Raw genomic sequence first — 8,352 nt, forward strand, 5'->3', positions numbered from 1 at the left:
TAGTAATAATCATGAGAAACTTTCTTTACTCAGTATAAATTAGTTTCAATTTTATATTTTTTCAAGTCCCAAAAACAACCATTCAATATTCATTCATTGTCTGCAATTCATTGTCTAATCCAGTTCACGGTCGTGTGGGTCTGGAGTTTAACTGGAATCACTGGGCGCCACCAAGGTGGGAACACACCCTGGAGTGGGTACCAGTCCAACGCAGGGAGACACACACTCATATTTTCCCTCACACCTAGGGACACTTTGAGCATCCAGTCCACCTATCAACGTGTGTTTTAAGACTGTGGGAGGAAACCGGAGCACCCAGAGGAAACCCACACAGACACGGGGAGAACGCAACTTCTCACAGACAGTCACCCAGAGCAGGCCTCAAACTCACAACTCCAGTTATCTGGAGCTGTGTGACAGTGACATTACCTGTTGCACCACTGTTGCGCCCCCCATCCAAAATTAGGATCTCAAAATATATTAATTTATTCATTCATTCATTGTCTGAAACCGCTTATCCAGTTCAGGGTTTACGTTGGGTCCGGAGCCTACCCGGAATCTCTCGGCACAAGGCAGGAACACACCCTGGAGGGGGCGCCAATCTCCCGCAGGGCGACACACACCCACACATTCACTCACACACTCACCCCTTTGGACACTTTTGAGTCGCCAATCCACCTACCAACGTGTGTTTTTGGACCCGTGGAGTAAACCGGAGCACCCGAAGGAAACTTACGTGGACATAGGGAGAACACACCAAACTCTTCACAGACGGAGCTGGGCTTGAACCCACAACCTCCAGGATCCTGGAGCTGGATGACAGTGACACTACCTGTTGTGACATCATGCGGCTATCAAAGTGTATATATATATATATATTTATTTATTTACTTATTGACACACAGGGGCGGCATGGTGGTGCAGCAGGTAGTGTTGCAGTCACACAGCTCCAGGGACCTGGAGGTTGTGGGTTCGATTCCTGCTTCGGGTGACTGTCTATGAGGAGTTGGTGTGTTCTCACCGTGTCCGCGTGGGTTTCCTCCGGGTGCTCCGGTTTCCTCCCACAGTCCAAAAACACATGTTGCAGGTGGATTGGCGACTCAAAAGTGTGAATGTGTGTGTCTGTGTTGCCCTGTGAAGGACTGGCGCCCCCTCCAAGGCTCTGGACCCACCGTGACCCTGAATTGGATAAGCGGTTACAGATAATGAATGAATGAATTATTGACACACAAGTTAGGCCTGAGTATGATTTCAAAATTTGGAGGATAAATAAATTATGTCATTTTCAATGTTTTAATATTAAGTCAGTATTTCAATACAGTGAGATACAGTGGCCATAATCAGCGGAAGAACACATTGAAGGGAATCAGGGGAATTAACTCATTGAAGAATTGACCAAATGTCCAAAATATTTGTCAGCATTGTATAAACTGTAAAAACAATCATTCATGATACCTTCTAATCCAACATTTATTCTGAAATGAAACTATTAACAGATATATATTACCCCTTATGGTGTGGTAACTTCTACTCTTCTACTCTTCAGGGAAGGTTTCACACTAGATATTAGAACATTTCTGTGAGGACTCCATAGCATTAGTTCTGTCAGTTTGGGTGTTTAATTTTGGATCACAAATGCATTGAATAGTTCTCCTTTACTCACTTTAAGAGTACAGAGTTCCACTGCTCCACAGCCCAGAGCTGTGGGCTTATAACCCACACATTCAATGAATGAAGACATGGGTTAATTCCTAAGACTTTCATTATAGACACAGTAAATGGTGGTCTTGTTCATGTCTCCTGGATTGTAACAACAAAGCCTTGGAGAAAGGGGGAAGGGTGACTCACACTAAGGGAACTTGCAGTAAGAGAGCTGGCATTCAGACGCCATATTGCTTCCATGTGATCTAGCTCGACAGCTACACTCAGAAACATACTGGCCAGGATATGAGGGGAGGGGTATGTGTGTGTTGTTCTCTGATAAAGTCACAAGCAGCTCTATTATACAGACACTCTGACAGTATTTATCAGAAAATGTAAACTGACTTATAAATGAGAAAATCAGCAGAGATATAAATGAGAGTAGATCAGAGTGTGTGGGGATGTAATTTATATTGTAATCTAAATGAAGAATTACATTAAATTGGCTGTTTAACTATATATATATATATATATATATATATATATATATATAAATTTATAGGTGTCCTATAAATATAAACACCACTGACCTAGGTGTTATGTGGTTCTCTATTCTTATATAAGAACAAATTATAGAATAGAGAACAACAAAACACCTAGGTCAGTGGTTCTCAAAATGTGGAAGCAGCAAAAGAAATTACGCCAAATGGCCTAGAAAAATTTACTACTTCATTAAGGAATTTATTAATAACTGAAAATCTAAAGTTTTTATGTGTAAATTACACAATTTGTCACAGTTTTCATAATTATTTTTGAGAATTTTGAGAAATCCGTGTAAAGAAAGCCCAGTTTCAGTTGCTTACTGGACATAAGCAAAGGCTAGAGACAGATGTGAGCAATTTGGATTTCATTAGGAAATAGGGTAAAGCATTCATTCATTCATTATCTGTAACCCTTATCCAGTTCAGGGTCACGGTGGGTCCAGAGCCTACCTGGAATCATTGGGCACAAGGCGGGAATACACCGTGGAGGGGGCGCCAGTCCTTCACAGGGGAACACACACTCACACCAGTCACCAATCCACCTACCAACGTGTGTTTTTGGACTGTGGGAGGAAACTGGAGCACCCAGAGGAAACCCATGCGGACACAGGGAGAACACACCAACTCCTCACAGACAGTCACCCAGAGTGGGAATCGAACCCTGGAGCTGTGTGACTGCGACACTACCTGCTGTGCCTCCGTGCCGCCCTAGGGCAAAGCAAAAACGAGAAAAACTAGCCTAAGCCTGAGGAACACTCAGAAGCCCAGAGGCAAAAACTGAGAAAAACGAAGTGAGAATTCTGTACACGTGAAGACAAAATAGAAGAAAACACTCAGCTGAAGGAAAACATGGCCGTTCTTCACATCATTACAGCCCTAAAACAAGGTTTAACACAGTGCCGCCCCTCCTTCACCTACTGCTACAAGCGCAGAGAGCGGCTGTGACCTGCCCCAAGTGCCGCACTGTTTTCACCTGTAGCCTGTTATGGCACATTTTTATTTCTTTTAAAATGCTTATTGCCCATACATTTTATATGTTCTCATAAATGTATAATTGTGTTTAAAACATTCAGTTTAAACCTAGTTGTTTGTATTCTCTCTATGATTTTAGATAATTTTGTGTTAAGATGCAAATTTCAAGTACATAAAAAGGAACAAAAACATGCAACAATTCAAACAAGATTTTGCCTTATTCCCCCAGGAACATAGGAAGAACCAGGGGCCACATGTTTCTCTGGTAAAAATCATAGGTGGTACTTGGAGGCTTTGGTTTGATAATGGCTGATATTTGGTCTAAAAATTTTGAGAACCACTGACTTAGACTATTACATGGGAGACACATTCAGGTCCATTGATAGTTAAAAAAATAGGTTCTGTAAAATCAAAATGAGATAAAGGTGTGATTAATATATTAGTAAGTAGCCATTACGGATAAAAATGTCCACAAGTCTGAAATCTTACAATCCCAATGTCAATAATAAAAAAGAGTAAACCAGTCAGTGGTGAATTTACCTGACAAAGACATTAGGGAATTTTCCCCCTGTGCCTGTGGAGGAGCCAACAAACTAATTGGAAAGAAAGCCAAAAGAAAGCATTTTCTTTCATTTAACCCCAAATATAATCACAGAGAATTCACTGTGCTATTGGAGATTTGAAAGGATCCATGTTATATACAAACCCCATTTCCAAAAAAGGTGGGACACTGAGCAAAATGTAAATACAAACAACATGCATTCATTCATTATCTGTAAGCGCTTATCCAGTTCAGGGTCGGGGTGGTTCCAGAGCCTACCTGGAATCATTGGGCGCAAGGCGGGAATACACCCTGGAGGGGGCACCAGTCCTTCACAGGGCAACACACACTCACACATACATAAACCTTTGAGTCGCCAATCAACCTACCAAAGTGTGTTTTTGGACTGTGGGAGGAAAGTGGAGCACCCGGAGGAAACCCACACAGACACGGGGAGAACACACCAACTCCTCACAGACAGTCACCCGGAGTGGGACTCGAACCCACAACCTCCAGGTCCCTGGAGCTGTGTGACTGCGCCACCGTGCCGCCCCAAACAACATGCAATGAGGGGCAAATTATTTAAACCCTACAGTACATAGAAAATAATAGAGATAATATTTTAAATATAGAAATGTTTAAAGTTTATGAATTTCAAACAATATTTGCCGATTTTGAATTTGATGACATCATCACATTCCAAAAATTTTGACAGGGGCATGTTAACCTATGGGGTGGCACTGTGGATCAGCAGGTAGTGTCGCAGTCACTCAGCTCCAGGGACCTTGAGGTTGTGGGTTCGAGTCCCGCTCCGGGTGACTGTCTGTGAGGAGTTTGGTGTGTTCTCCCCTTGTCCGTGTGGGTTTCCTCCAGGTGCTCCAGTTTCTTCCCACGGTCCAAAAACACACATTGGTAGGTGGATTGACAACTCACAAGTGACCCCTCCAGGGTGTGTTCCTGCCTTGTGCCCAGTGGTTCTGGGTAGGTTCCAGACCTGGAACTGGATAAGCGGTTTCAGACAATGAATGAATGTTAACCTATGTGTTTTATCACCTCTTGTTTAACAACACTCTGTAAAAAATTTGGGAACTGAGGAAAAAATATTTCAAAAATATTTTTGAAAGTGAAATATTTTCCTGTGCCCACTCCAGGGTGTGTTCCCACATTGTGCCCTGTTATTCTGGGTACGTGCTGGACCCACCGAAAGCGGTTACTGACAACGAATGAATTAATAATTTCCTGTTCATGTTTTAATAGGATTTCTGCTTCTCAACAGCTGGGCCATGCTGTGGTAATCAAGACAGAATGTGGATAGGCCTTGTTTTACTGAAAAAACCAAGGACCTCCCAGAAAAAGACGTTGTTTAGATGGCAGCATGTGGCTACTAACCAGTATATATTATTCAGAATTAAAGGTGCTTTCACAGAGTTGCAGGTCATCCATGTTTTGTGAACTAATGCATTGCTTTACTATCACTGATACTGGCTTTTGAACCGTGCACTTATATCAAGCCAGATGGTCCCTTTCCTCTTAAGCCCAGAGGACACGGCATTCATGATTTCCAAAAAGAATTTAAACTTTTGATTTGTCAGACCACAGGTCACTTTTCCACTTTGCCTCAGTTAATACAAACAAAATGAACCTGTGCCCAGAAAAGGCAGCTGCATTTTATTGTTTATATATGGTTTCCTCTTTGCATTTGAGTTTTAACATGCATTTATGGATGTTGTGGTGAACCGTGTTCACAGACAGTTTTTAGGAAGTGTTTCTAAGCACATGCAGTAATTTCCACTACAAAAAACTGTCTCGTTATTTAAAAGCTATCTTATGGTCTAAAAATATGTTTTATATTTCTTTATAAAAAGACTTCCAAAAAAATTTAGGAATTCCCAAGGGTTAATAAGAGAAGGCTCATCTGCTCAGTGGTTGTACACATTTTGAGCAAAATCAAAACATAGAAGCTGTTAAAATACTAGGTAAAATGAATGTTCACTGGTCATTTGCCAATAACTTTTTAGTGTCACTTTAATGAAAACACTGCCTTTGCTTTATGCCAGTTTTCAGGAAAAAATTAGGCTTAAAATATATTATAAGAAATACATGGATAATACATCTAATTTGGCTCATTTGTGCTAACATCTACATTATATATAATAATTAAGACAACATGAGTTCTGTGAGGATACTAATAAAATATTTGTAGTCATTTTTTATCCTTTACTGAATAACCTCAAAGTATTTAAGAGTTATTATTGTTCCCTTCTTCTAGAAAGTTGCAAGAGTGATGCAAAATGCACTATATTTTCTTTTAAAAACATTCTGCCCCGGATTCTATCCAGATTTTAAAGAAAGGTTTCTAAGCAATACAGACTACAGAAGACGAACTTTGATCAACAACATTAACCTGAACAGAATAGTCACAGCAGTCCACATGCAGCATACAATATGGACACCAGGGGACAGCATATGTCCAAAGAATAGGTCAAAGCAGGATTTATATTCCGCTACTTTTTAGTCCACTGCTGTTAAAAGGAATTTGTTTTCCATTAAATCAGTAGAACAGATGAACTTAAGGTCAATGTGATTAACGCTAGCCCTCACTCTAATAGAACATTGGAACTGTGTTTTCTGAAGCTCCGTCCAATAACTTTGGAGCGAGTGGGAAAGGCGTTTGAGATCCAAAAGTAATTATCCAAAGTCAGTACACGAACTTCCTAATGTTTATATGACTGAATGTAACCAAATTCTCACAGCAACGTTTCAGGTATTGAATAGGTTTCAGGATTGAATAGTTTTTGCTAGAAATATTTCTATTGTCCCTTTAATAATGACACAGACAGTGAGCATATATTGGTCCACTGGCGTAAAATGTACGGCACACTGACTTGTAGACCACTCTGATTACTGTCCTGTACATGATATAACTGATTTTTGATCTCCTTAAACGGATTTTAAATTCACAGAGACTTTTATTCTGGAAAACAAACTAATACAAATAATACCAATAATAATAACTATAGGGTGACACGTCTCCGGGGGGACTACTGACGTGCAGACTGACCAATGATTATAGAGAAGGTTATCGACCAATAACGGTAGCTCTACAGTCAGACCGTCCAATCAGAAAATTTTAGGCTACTTCACCACGCCCCCTTCTCACTCAAGCGAACCAATCGGAGTAGGGGAGGGCGGGACTAGTTTGTGAACGAAACGCTTCTCGAAGTTCTATGTAAGTTCTAGAAAAACAAAATGGTTTGTGAAATTCCGCCTGGATATTTTTTAATTCTAAAAAAGAGGACATGTCCGGGTAAAAGAGGACGTCTGGTCAACCTAAATAACTATGGGAGATATAATTATGAGTATAAACCTGATATAAAATGATTATGCTAAAGTTGTTGACACTGTACTGGATTAAAATTATTTAACTAATTTATAAAAAATAACAAAAAATCCTAACGAGTAAAATAAGTAAATTGGACTGTGAATGGATAAGTGCTAAAATGTGGTATTTTGTCCAAAACTCAGTGGACCAACCGTGGTCCGTCTCCTTGCTGCCAGGGAACATTTTAAGTTATTAATGGTCATATTAAAAGTAATTGGAATTTTGTGCAGAAAGTTATTTAATGATTTAAATTGTTTACCAACCACTGCTGCATGATGTAATTTGGGCCAATTCCTCATAGCTGAAGACCTGTTGCATGCTATGACAGACTTATGAATAGCTCATGGATTATGTAAAGAAGTCACCACAATAATTGCTCCATACGCATGAATTGAATATGATCATAAGCATGTGACAATCACAAACAATTACAGTAATTTTGTAAAAAATAACACGGTTTGTCAAGTTTATCTCTGAATGCCAAACACCTCAAATAATGGAACTGTGTAAGACTTACTGTAGCCTTCCCAGACCCTGGCATTAAACATAACACAAGTTAATTCAGGAGGCTGTTCCACAAAGCAGGATTTATGAATTAGCTAGATAGCTCAAGCCCAGGGTAGAGAAATCCAATAGCTCTTTTCTAAGTCCACATACATAAAGCATATCTGACTAAAGTGATAAGAATTACAATTATAAGAATTTTAAAGGAAATTCCTTTGAGTGGTAATCTGGTAAAATAGCGTAAAACTACAGATACAAATTCTAGCAGACTTTCTTCCTATGCCCAGTCCAACTGAATCAAATCACATTAAAGTCAGTTTTCTGAATACATACTCACACTATTTACTTTGGCTTCGAACAACGTGTTTAGGTCAGTTTTCCTTATGGTTTGTTTACTTCTGTACTAAACCAATTTAAACATGAATACACCCATTCTATGACAGTAGGTAAGTAGGTAGACAAAAGTAAAACTCGTGACATTTAAAGTCCTTTGCTTGTCATAGTTTCACTTTCTGTATTATACAGGAATGTCATCACCCACAACTTGTTTCAGTCTTTTGTGAATTTGCAAATCTTCACACCAAGGGTTTTGTATGTTTGCTTGAAACTTGAATGGGATTTTTTACAAGACATGTTGACTATAAAGTCAATACTTCCTACTGCGTCATTTCACTTTATTAATGCTACCATTCTTGTCAGAGGATTTGTTTGCAGTTTTTCATAGACATGTTCAGGGAGTTTTCCACACCACCATAGTTCACTCGTAGAGA

The sequence above is a fragment of the Hoplias malabaricus genome, chromosome 16, assembly GCF_029633855.1.
Source record: "Hoplias malabaricus isolate fHopMal1 chromosome 16, fHopMal1.hap1, whole genome shotgun sequence".
NCBI lineage: Eukaryota > Metazoa > Chordata > Actinopteri > Characiformes > Erythrinidae > Hoplias > Hoplias malabaricus.